The following is a 12904-nucleotide window of genomic DNA, read 5'->3' as shown; positions in this document are numbered from 1 at the left end:
TAGAACTTCAGATTCTACTGAACTTTCTACCAGATCTTCAACTCCTGTTCCTGCTACTTCAGCTCCTGTTCCTGCTACTTCAACTCCTGTTCCTGCTACTTCAACTCCTGTTTCTGCTACTTCAGCTCCTGTTTCTGCTACTTCAAATCCTCCTTCTTCTTCTTCTACTGTTGGAAAAGCTTTACGTACCTACCCACCAAAGAAGAAGAAAGTCCATTTCGCAACGAATATCGTCACTTGGGGGGGAGTTACTGTAGCATTCATCATCCACACCTTTTATTTACACTCTACACTTTTATTACACCTTACACTTTTCACTGCACTTTTACACTTTTTACATCTTTATACATTTGTAATAACTTCAATTCATTAATTAACATAATGTTTTTAAGAAAAATCAATATTTCCGTAACAACACATTCATTCATTTATTTGTTATATATTAATTCTTTTTGTCTTTAGCTTTATACTTTCAATGAATAAACATTGCTTTCTTAAAAGATCTGGTGAATTTATTTATAAGTCGCTACAAGGCTGTAGAAGTAGAGAGTACATACTGATTTTAATGATATTATAAAACAAGGAGTAACGAAATGGGCAATTCCCATTTCGTACTTTCTATTATTTACTGTCAGCTAATGAATGTTGGCGCGAAAATTTAGACGGGAGTGATGTAATTCCATAAATCTTATTTTTACTTTCGATTGCTTACTGCCATGCTTACTGCCATTGTAAATTGCCCTTAAAGGCCTTCTGCACAAGCTCTTTCATAATGGGTTATGTTAAGTATATATTAATCGTAAATCTATACATAAACTCTTACTTCAACGCACAAACAAAAACGGAACGTATAGTTTTACGATTTTACTTGTCAATTCAAGTTTATGTGCGGGTTTAGATTTACGATCAATAACTTAATGTAACAATGCATTATGGATGAGCGTGTGCAGAGGGCCCAATTTGTTTTAGATGACTCAAGAGCGAGGACGAGGACGAGGAAGAGGAAAAGGAATGGACATCGAAGGGAAGACTGCTAAAACATTACAATTATTGAACAAGGACATAGAAAAATATCGCACAAAACACATACAAAAACCTAACATAACTACACTTCACAAAAATACACAAAAACAGACAGCCTCATCATCAAAGTATTATTCACAATCACCAGTATCATCATCCTTGCATGTTCCAACATCATCATTCTCATCACAATCAAATAAACACATGCCTCCTCCATCAGCACCATTACAACATAGATCCATTCTATCATACTCACCTTCAGTAACCACTCAATTATCCGCACAAAACGTTCTATCAGTACAACGCAAACAAATATTATCACTCTCGTCTTCATCAGCATCTATGCAATCATTCATGCAAAATGTCCAGCCATCATTTAAACCACCATCACAACAAACAAACAGTAAACAAATATTATCACGCTCGTCTTCATTAGCATCTATACAATCATTCACGCAAAACATTCAGTCATCATTTAAACCACCAATACAACAAACAAACAATAAACAAACATTGTCACGCTTGTCTTCATCAGCATCCATACAATCATTCACGCAAGACAACCATTCAGCATTTAAACCACCATCACAACAAATAAATAGTAAACAAACACAATCAGGATCATTTGTTCACGATGTACGCAGCCATCGCCCGTCCACACAATTGACAAAAGAAAAGGAAATAATGCAGTCTCTAAAGTAACTTTTTAAAAATAATTACAATAAAAATAGCCATTTATGTGCACAAATAAATAAGACATTAAATTTCATTTTAGGACCATTATGGATCAACTACGTCAAATGGAAGAACGACAAATTTTAATAGAAAATAAAACCGAGTAAGTATATTAATGATTTTATTAAAGAATAGCAAGCAATCTAATACTTATAAATAAATTAATCACATAATTTTATTTTTTACAGTGAAAATTCAAGAAATATAAAAAAAATTATTGAAACAATCTACAATAGAGAGACCAACAAAGTCACAGGGGCTCTCATTTCAAACTGTGGACGATTTCTTGGCCTTCGAAGAAGTTGATGAAGAAGTTTATAATGATTTATAAATTATTATAAAATGGTAAAGATATATTTTTAAATATAATGTAGGCTTTTCAACAACGACACAGAGCGACACAGTGTATCGTTCTATCTTCTTTCAATACTAGTGAACAATAAATAACTAGAAATATTTTCTAATACAAGTATATATACAATAATTTTTTCATTTTATTAAAAACATTTTGTATTATAGGTGCGATACTTTATTTATCTGGGACGAGCGAATCCAATAAATTGCACCGCGGAATATTTTCGCAGCGTATTTCCAGAAGACGAGGAGGTTTCACCACACCTCACTCTAAATGGAAAAACTGGACAACGAGAGGGCTGTAAATTGCGGGACAATCGCTTCGCTCAGGCATGTCAAGGTTTGTAAAAATACTATCAGTGTGTGTGCTATATTTATTACGTTTACATGTGTCCTATATTTATTACGTTTACATGTTCAAACTTAATTGAATTTAGTAACTCCATTCTGACGTAGGTTAATTACAGTCATTTTTCTAAAAAATGGAACAGTTGTCATTGATTAACCTCATGCGTCGTCTACAATGGGACTTTAAGATTTAAGATTAAAGAAATTGACCAATCATATTTTTATTTATCTCTAAAGTCAATTGTAATTGGTTGATTTCTTAAATTTTAAATCTTAAAGTCCTATTGTAGAGGACGCATTAGAACAACCAGGACGTTATTAAATCTGATTAAAGATGACGTAAATGTAATCATTATAGGTTGTATAAATAAAAATGAGTATGACCTTATTTCAACTTTTTAAAGCTTTAAAAATTCTTACAGATAATTGCAATAATCATATAACTTTAAGGATTTTCTCTAAAAAATTGAAATATTTATAAAGTTATTTTTATTGATACAGCCCATTGAATACATAACTAAAGTGTTTCTCATCTATATTTTTTTAGATGCCATGAACTCAAACAAATATTTTACTAATCCCAACAACGTCTATCTTCTTTCAACGAATTTTATGACGCCCTGGAAAAGGCTTTAAAAAGTCTTAAAACGAGAAAATAGCGTTTCAATAAGAAACGACGCCACAAAAACAAGGAGAAAGTTCCACCAAATCGACGCCGCCGAATAGACAACGAAGATAAGGTTTGTGTTTCTTATTTTTACTTTTTCTTAGTTGATAATTCTTCCAATGTAAGAACAAAAAATAAATTCTGAACTAGTGCAACTAATTCTAAAAATAATAAATTTTTATGATTACAGGAAATTACAGAATCTGATGAGAACATCGTGGAGACTGAGCAGGAGATCAATGATGACGAAAACTTGGAGAACGATTCACTTGGTGGCAACGATGAACTTACAGAGACTCAACACACGGAGGAAACTGAGGAGATTGAAGATACGGAGGACGCTCTCTGGTAAAAATATTCATATTTTCAAAATTTGATAAATTTAGGAATTTTCATAATTTACAATTCATAATTAATTAATAATAAATTCTGAAAAATTATTATAAAAAATTTAGATTTTTGAAACATTTTTGAGGAAATTATAGAAAAAAAGGATATATAAATAATAAATAAAATGCATTCAAAGACAGAGCAGAACGTTGCTTATTGTAAAAATATTTCCGATATTTTCAGATATTCTGATTTTACGCAATTTTTATTTTTCACTAGGGATGAGGATAACATCGCTAAAGAAATCCAGGAAGATGCTAAAATGGAAAATGACGTAGACGATGATAAGATTCAAGAGGACACAGAACGCGTAGACGATATGGAAGTACTAAAGTACTTAACAGAAAGTAATGTATGATCAACGTAATATTTTTTTAGGTACTTTGGAGAAGCAGTATCAAATTTGAGACGTGCTTTACAAGGATCGGCGGGGAGGGGCCGTTCTCACCCCTAATTTATTTGTTTTTTGTTTCAGGTAAAGCCTTGTGTCCACAATCCGAGAATTTGTTTCGAGAAGTTTGTAGCCAATAAAATAGCCGCTTTTCTGTAAAAGCTGCAAATTGATTGGTTACAAACTTCTCAGTCCGAGAACTCGGACCAAATTCTCAGATCGTGGACACAATGCTTAAAATATGGAGAGACAAATTTTTTGGTTGTGCCTCACAGGAAAGAGCGGGAATGGGGCCCTTTTCCCCAAAAACAAAATAATAATAGGCTTAGACTTGAATACGATTGAGTAGGATTTTCTTATTACAAGTGGTTTTAGCGGTAATAGTTTAATTTATAATTTAATTAAAATAAATTTTGTACTTTGCGTTTATAATTGACATATTAGTTATTATAATTAACATACGTATTAGTATATACATACATATTATATGAAACATGTATTGTACATATTATATATATTTTATACATATACATATATATACATTATTATATCATTATAACATATATAAAATACGCATATATATATAACTTAAAAAATTATACCTATGTATTTTATATGAGATATAAATAAATAATTGTTTTTTAATTATAAAATTAACTTTAACTGTTTTTTTAATTATAAAATAATAATAAAAAGAAAAAGGGAAGAGAAAAAGAGAGAGAGAGAGAGAGAGAGAGAAAGAGAAGAGGAGGAAGCGTGTACAAAAATCCTTTTTTGTGCTGGAACTGTACTGATATTGTCCTGATATCGTACTGATACTGTACTGGTATTATAAGAGTACAGCGCATAATGAAATTTTATATTATTAGGTCCTTGAATAAGTTCTCGCTGTTTTTTTTGTTAAAAAAAAACATTTATTTAAAATATAAGGCTTACAATAACTTTACTCAAAGTATTGTCCATCATTAGAGACCACACAGCAATGCCTCCAATTCTTCGTCTTCAAACTTTGTCGGTGCTCCAGAACGTTCTTTATCTTCAAGGTCAAAGTCATTATTTTTAAAGCGCCTAAACCAGTCTCTGCATGTCGTATTCGACAGAGCATTGTCACCATATGTTTCAACAAGAATTCTGTGTGCTTCAGCTGCAGATTTCTTTTGAATAAAGCAGTGCAATAAAATTCCCCGCAAAAACACTTTATTTGGCACAAAAGTAGACATTTTCGCAATAGGTAATTAAACACGTGGTTGACACTGTGGTAAACTGTATCTACTAGAATTTGAGGTTACATATAGTACTACTTAGCTGATGCGTTTCCGTACGAAATTCCATGCACAGAGTGCCGCTACGCCATCTTTTAAGAAACAGCGAGAACTTATTCAAGGACCTAATAATATACAATGGTGATACAATGGCGCTACAGTAGCCGTACCGCGTACTAATACGGTGTCTGGTAATGTACGCCTACGGTACGCACGTACGTGGTAGGTACTGTACTGATACATAAAGTACGACGTACGTTCTCCGTACCGGTATCGTGGAAGTATTTTATTATCTGGGATGAAGTGATGGCGAATAGCAATGTGTTTGCTACGCGCGTGAAAAATAGGGTTATCAGCAAGCCTCAAAGCGCCCAAATTGTCACTGAATACCGTAATGTCGATCAACTCTTTGAATCCAAGTTCTTTGAAAAAAGGCAGTCCAGTAGATTGATTCCTTGGCTCCCTCCGTCAACGCCATATACTTTGCTTCAGTTGAGGATAGAGCGACGGTCCTTTGCTTGCGTGCGTCTCAGGATATGAGACAGTCGTTCAAAGCAAAGATGTATCCGGAGTAAGATCGCCGATCGTCGGGACAATCGGAGTCGACGAATCCCATTAGCGGCTTGGCATCGGCTGAGTATACGAGTCCGAGGTCCATGGTTCCCTTGAGATACCTCAGAACCTTTTTGGCAGCCGTCTAGTGGGCCTTTCCATATGAATTGTTGAACTAGCCCAAACAACTAGCTGCAAAACTTATGTCCGGTCGTGTGGCCAGTGCTAGATATGTTAAGCAGTCCGACCAACTCTCTGTACGAAACGTCCTCGTCTAATTCCTGTGTTTCTGTTTCCTTGATGAGCCTCTTGTTAACGTCCATAGGCGTACTGACCGGTTTTGCGTTGGTCATGTTGAAGTGATTCAGGAGATCGGAGTTGTAATTACGCTGATTCATCGTAGTTCGACCGCCGTCCTGACTGAAATTTATTCCTAAACAGTAATCGATAGGTCCAAGATCCTTGATGTCGAATCGGCGAGAAAGCGCTATTCCGAGTTCCTCAATCGACTTGGAACTCCTGGATGCAACGATAAGATCGTCTACATAAACCGCGATCAATATGATGCCGTCCCCTCGTCCTTTATAGTAAAGGCACGGATCAGTTTGATGGTGAGGCCTCAAAATCAAGTAGCGCCTCCCGTAGTTTTGCGTGCCATTGTCTTCCGGCCTGGCGCAACCCGTACAAGGATTTTTTAAAGACACACCTTATTACCCAGATCCAGTTCGATAAGCATGTATTCCATCTTTAATTTGATGTCTGGTTTCTTCTCGACTCTCGTGATGGCTGCCAGTATATCTCTTAGCTGCTTGGGAGGCTCCATCAATATCTCTTTTGGTAGTTCACCGTTGAGGTAAACGGTGGTTACGTCAAATTGATTCATCGTCATCCCATGTCGGGCAGCCAGTGCGGCCATCAGACGAATCGTGCTCAGACGAGCAACCGGCGCGAATGTCTCCGTGAAGTGGATCCCTGGTTTTTGAGAGAATCCCTGAGCTACGAGGCGAGCCTTTCTGCGCTCCAGGTTACCGTCAGGTCTGAACTTATCGCGTAATACTATTCTGCTACCTATGATTTAAACACCTTTGGGTCGATCGACCAGTTCTCAAGTGTTGTTCTTAAGGATTGAACAAATCTTCTGAACCATGGCTTCGAACCATTCCTCCGAATTAGGGCCAATCAGTGCTAGCCTCATTGGCACTTCGGATAGGAAGATCTGTTCAGATAGATCAGATTCTACATGTTATACTACTTCGTGGTACTCATTTCCTGAGCGTTCGCGTTGTCCAGTCCTGCTGATTCTCGGTCTTCCCGGTCCTCGTCTGGCAACAGGTTCTCCGCCCTCAGGAAGGTCGTCGCCGTCGTCGGGTTCTCCGCCCTCAGAAGAGTCCTCGTCGGCATCGTAGTCCGGGCGTTCATTTTCCACGTAGACTGGATTGTTAACGATGGGTTCCAAAGTTACCTCGACAAAATCCTGTTTCAGTACATCTTCGCTGGCTACGGCATCCCGTCCGCAGTTTTTTGGAGAGAATTCCTGATGCTCTCCAATTTTCAGAGGTGTTTGACTGGAAAACTTGACGTCACGTGATATGACGACGACTTTCTCTTTGGGTAGCCAAATTCTATACTCTTTAGACTCCTCCGAGAAACCGATCAGGATACCCTCTTTGCACCGCGGTTGCTTTTACCTAGTCTACCGTCGAAACAGTGGACTAGACAGCCGAATTCACGCAAATATTCGACGTCGGGAATTTGTCCATTCCATTTCTCATAAGGCATCTTCCCGTTTAAACTTTTCGAGGGACAGCGGTTCCTGATGTGATTGGCGGTGTTAACCGCTTCGGCTCGAGTATGGCAGAAGTCCTGCCTAAATGAGAAGACATTGAGCCGTATCAAGCAGACTGCGGTTCTTGCGCTCAGCCACGCCATTTTGTTGCGGAGTATAGGGAACCGTAAGACGCCTCGTAATTCTGTGTGATTTCAGGAAATTATCGAATTCGTGGCTCAGATACTCCCGTCCGTTGTCTGTCTGCAAACACTTGATGTTACGTCCTTTTTGATTTTGAACAAGGGCAATATACTTTTTTGTGACCTTTATGACCTCATCCTTTGTTTTTAGGAAGCGCACTTCACACCAGCGCGAGTGGTCATCGATGAACTCGACAAAGTATTTTGCGCCGCTCATGGATGCGACACGCATAGGTCCGCATACGTACGAGTGTATCAGGTCCAGCAGGCAGGATTCCCGCGTCGACTTTTTTGGGAAAGGGCTTCGGTGCATCTTGCCTTTTAGACATGTGTCACACTCGGGTTCGTCTCCCAAGTCCTTGCGTGTTAATCCGACGAGCTCGCATTGCACGTCGGTAAGGATGGAGAGACGTCCTATCCAACAGTTGGAGAGCATATAATTGTTTAGAAAATAAAGATTTTACACATTATACAGTCAATCATTTATTAAAGTCGATCCAGACACCGGTATAAAATTTTTAATAATATCAATATAAAATATTTAATTATATTAATAAATAATATAAATAAAAATTATATTTTTAATGTTAGCTGCATATATTCAAAATATTGAGCAAACTTGGTGTAAAGTTCGTGAAAATATACCAAGATATGGTACAAGAGAAAAAAACCTAATTGGATATTTGGCAGAATTTATTTTTATTTTTAAAAAATTTAACATAAATGGACGAATTGTACAATTTTTTAAAATAATTAGTAAATTACATCTTCCTGTTTCTTCAACTTAATTTGTATTTTAAAAAATTACAAATAAATTGCTGAAATTTAAAGTAGAATAATTTTAATATTTAGTCAAATATTTTCTACTTTAAAACAAAAACTCATAAAACTTAAATTATAGCAGAGAATACGTTTAAATATATAAATTCCAATATTTTGACAAATATTTTCTGCTTTAAAACTTAAATTATAGCAGAAAATAAGCTTAAATATGTAATTACCTTTTTAATACTTTTTACGCAGATTAAAATTTAAATCTAACACGAGAATCATTCTATGTCTTAAGAGCGATCTCAACACAAGGGATTCAGTGATGAGAAATCAGACATGATTTGTTGTAACACGCACACATTTTCCAACATGATACTCGATTCGATTTTAACGAAACAGTAATAACCGCTAGGATATGATTTAAGAATTAAATTTCAATACTGAAGAAGACTGCGTGCGGTCGAAACGTCTATTTTTTAATAATTTTTTAATAATTTTTTGTATAATTTTTATACCGGTGTCTGGATCGACTTTAATAAATGATTGACTGTATAATGTGTAAAATCTTTATTTTCTAAACAATTATATGCTCTCCAACTGTTGGATAGGACGTCTCTCCTTCCTTACCGACGTGCAATGCGAGCTCGTCGGATTAACACGCAAGGACTTGGGAGACGAACCCGAGTGTGACACATGTCTAATATTTATTTTATTGATGTATTTAATATTTTTTTATAGAATGTATTTTTCTAACTTAGACAACATTCATTGTATTATAAACTTAATAAATCATAGTTTATATAACATCTCATTTTATGCTCGATAAGTTGGCCATTTAAATTATTTGATTGTTTTAAATCTAACATTTCTTTGAAATATATACTGTAAACACGACTACGTCTCTCTCGTTCAAATTTTTATAAATTTTTAAAAATAATTAATAAATGTTATGATTTAATTAATTTATTAAATAAGAGATTAATAGAATTACTTTTATAATTTAAATAAGAAAATCTATCTTTGATGTCTCGTCTTCTAATTGCTATATATAATTTTTTTAGAGTAAAAGTTAAAATTTCGTGCAAAAATTTTTTTGAAATAGTATTTAAATAAGCAAAATTAACTAAAATCATCCGATTATGATTATTCAAGTTTCGATTCCAAAACATTTTTCTAATAAATTTAGGCCATAATTTAATATTACCAACTACGTCTTGGACTGCAAGCCACGGATTATTATTCATTTGCTCAACTAAATATGACACATTTTATTTTAATTTATAAATTATAATATGAATGTTTTGTATTTGAAGTGACAAGCACTAGTGTATTGAACATGCGCAGAAAATAAAGCGGATTTTACAGCTATAAATTATCATTTTCTTACTTACCGATATCATAAAACTTTTAAATTAATTTTTAAAAAACGGCTCATAAGCGACAAATTTCCTTCTCAGAATATATTCTACACATTAAAATAAATCAATTTTTAAAATTTAAACCAAATCAGAGGTGACAGCGTTATACTGAAGTTTTACCCATAATTTTAATTTTTGAATTTCCATTATATATGTATTTAATTTTGATTCGCCGAATTTCTTAAATCCCTTATTGCATAATTATTATTTCTGAATTTCTACTATATGTACTATATGTAATTTTAATTTTCGAATTTTTATTACATACATAATTTTAATTCGCCGAAATTTTATTATGTACATTTTAATTCTATATTTTCACTATGTACATAATTTTAATTCTATATTTTTACTATATAATTTTAATTCACCGAATTTTCGTTATGTACATAATTTTAATTCAGCGAATTTCTATTATGTACATAATTTTAATTCATTAAATTTATAATTTCCATTAAGTACATAATTTTAATTCACCGTATTTCTTTTATGTAAATAATTTTAATTTGCCCAATTTCTATTTGTATATAATTTTAATTTGTCGTATTTCTTTTATGTAAATAATTTTAATTTGCTGAATTTCTATTATGTACATAATTTTATTCTTGAATTTCCATTATGTTTTTTTAAATTTTGATTCGCCAAATTTATACTATTTACAATACATAAGTATTCTTGAATTTCTATTATGCGTTGTAATTTCATTTCTATTGTGTACATAAATTCAACTAGCCGAATTTTTATTAGGTACAATTTCAATTATTTACATAATAGAAATAATTAAAATTATGTGCATAATAGAAATTTAAGGATCAAAATTATGAACATAATAAAAAATCAAATATTAAAATTATTTACATAAAAGAAATACGGCAATTTAAAATTATGTTTATAATAGAAATTCAGCAAATTAAAATTATGTATATGTATAATAGAAATTCGGGAATTAGAATTATGTACATAATTGAAATTCGGCGAATTAAAATTATGTACACTTGCGAAGTAAAGTTTTTTTGGCGGGCGCAAAGCGCGCGCTTGTGTTATCTAATCCTTTTGTAAAAAAAGCATGTAAAGCCGATTCTTGCATGTATTGTTGCCACTTTTCCGCGTTGCTAATTGGTTATCTCAAATCGCATTATGTGTTATATTCATATCGAACAGCTATCGTTGCGAAGGTTAATAGTTTGACACTTGTTCAAAATAATATATATTAAGAATAGAAATAATATATTGCTGTGAAGAGCCTAATACTTAGCAATTCGCTAAGACGAGGAACAATCTCTAAATTGAGATTTGAATTCCTCTTCCCTTTACCCCCCTAAATTGATGTAGACGAAAAAAATATATCGGTCCGAAAAGTCGGCTAAATCGGGAATCAAACCCAAGACCTTTTGCTTACCGCGACTGCTCTTTCCAACTGAGCTATTCAGACACCTTAACCTCTCTCATCTCTATGTATACTAATGAAACACGCATATTTACAGCCAGCGTGTGATAATACCAAATAATATTAATAAAACGCTCTTATCGTAAATAACAAGGATAGAAAGAATATACTGCGACGAGAAATCCGAAGAATTTTGGACCGATATGTTTTTCTCGTCTACATCAATTTAGAGGCGGTAAAGGGAAGAGGAATTCAAATCTCAATTTAGAGATTGTTCTTCGTCTTAGCGAATTACTAAGTATTAGGCTCTTCACAGCAATATATTTTTTCTATCCTTGTTATTTACGATAAGAGCGCTTTATTAATATTATTTGGTAAAATATATTAAATCAAAGCAGATGAAGCCAAGATGGCGGCAAGTGGGAAGGTGTGGTGAGAGAGTGCTCCGAAAATAGTTAAATAATAGGAGGGAAAAAAGGAGGAAGAAATTTTCGTTGGAGTGAGGAAAGATAAAGGGCAGAAGATAGGAAAGGAAGAAAAGAAGGAAAAGGAGGTGAACAGAAGATAAGTGACAGAAAATGTGGAAAAGGAAACAAGCGGCGAATGGGCACGTGGAGACAGATTCACAAGGGAGCAGGAGATGGACAGAGAAGGAAGAGAGTAGGAAAGAAAGAAAAGGAAAGAAAAGGAGGAAGGAAAAGGAAGAATTGAAGAAAGGATCAGAAGGAACAAAAGAAGGAAATAGAGGAGCAAGGTAGAAATGGAGATGGAGAGAATGGCTGAAAATGGCTGTGGAACAGTCGTACACGTTGCAGGTGTCACGGGAAGACGCACGGCCAGAGATGAAGAGAGAAGGAGGATGAGAAAGGAAGAGAAGAGAAATAGGAGAGGAGAGGAAAAAGAGAACAGAGATAAGAATAGAGGTAGGAAGAAACAAGAGGAGAGAGTAAAAAATTGGACAGGGAAAAAGGAACAGAAGAGGAGAAAGGAGTGAAAGGAATATCCTGTCGATAAGACAGGAAGGTAAGATGGTAAAGAAGAAATCAGAGAGTAGTGACAGGCGAGAGTGGGAGACGGAGATAGCGCAGAGAAGAGCTTGAAGAGCACGTGAGAGGAAGGAAGTTGCGCGCGCACTATCACGCAAGATACGCACGCAAATAAGCACATGGTGACAGAGTGACATAGTGAGGTTAAGAAAAGGCAAAGTAGAGGAAAGAAGGATTAATCAGAGGCAGAAGTAAGGAAAGTGGAAGGAAGGAGAAGTAGGAAGTGTGGAAAAAAGGGGGAGAGGAGAGGAGAAGAGGAAGCGATAGAAGAGGAGGGAGAAGACGTAAAAAGAACCCAAAGGAGAGAAAAGGGTGCAGGCATAGAGAGGAAAGAGGAAGAGACGGGGGGTCGGTGAAAGGAAAAGATAGGAGAAAGGTGCAATGAAGGAAGGCGAAGGAGAAAGTGAAGAAATAGAGGAAGGGAGGGGACTAGTGCATGCCGGTGCAAGGAAGAATTGAGGGAGATGAAGAGTAAAATGGACAGAGTAGAAAGGATGATGGAGGAGATACTGAGATGGGTGAGAGGGAAAGAGAGTATGGAGAGAGATATGGAAAGAGACAAGGAGACTGAAGGAGAAAAAGGGAAAGGAGG

General features: G+C 35.0%; 1 pseudogene; it reads left to right on the top strand.

The window, feature by feature from the left end:
- The first annotated feature begins 1011 nt into the window (after nt 1-1011).
- LOC146721669 (uncharacterized) lies at nt 1012-3875 on the top strand (annotated as a pseudogene).
- Nucleotides 3876-12904: the final 9029 nt, after the last annotated feature.

Source organism: Nylanderia fulva, unplaced genomic scaffold (genome assembly GCF_048542155.1).
Source record: "Nylanderia fulva isolate GAGA-0341 unplaced genomic scaffold, ASM4854215v1 Scaffold431, whole genome shotgun sequence".
In the NCBI taxonomy this organism is placed as follows: domain Eukaryota; kingdom Metazoa; phylum Arthropoda; class Insecta; order Hymenoptera; family Formicidae; genus Nylanderia; species Nylanderia fulva.
Note: the sequence above shows the minus strand (reverse complement) of the source record. Positions and strands in the feature narration are given on the sequence as shown.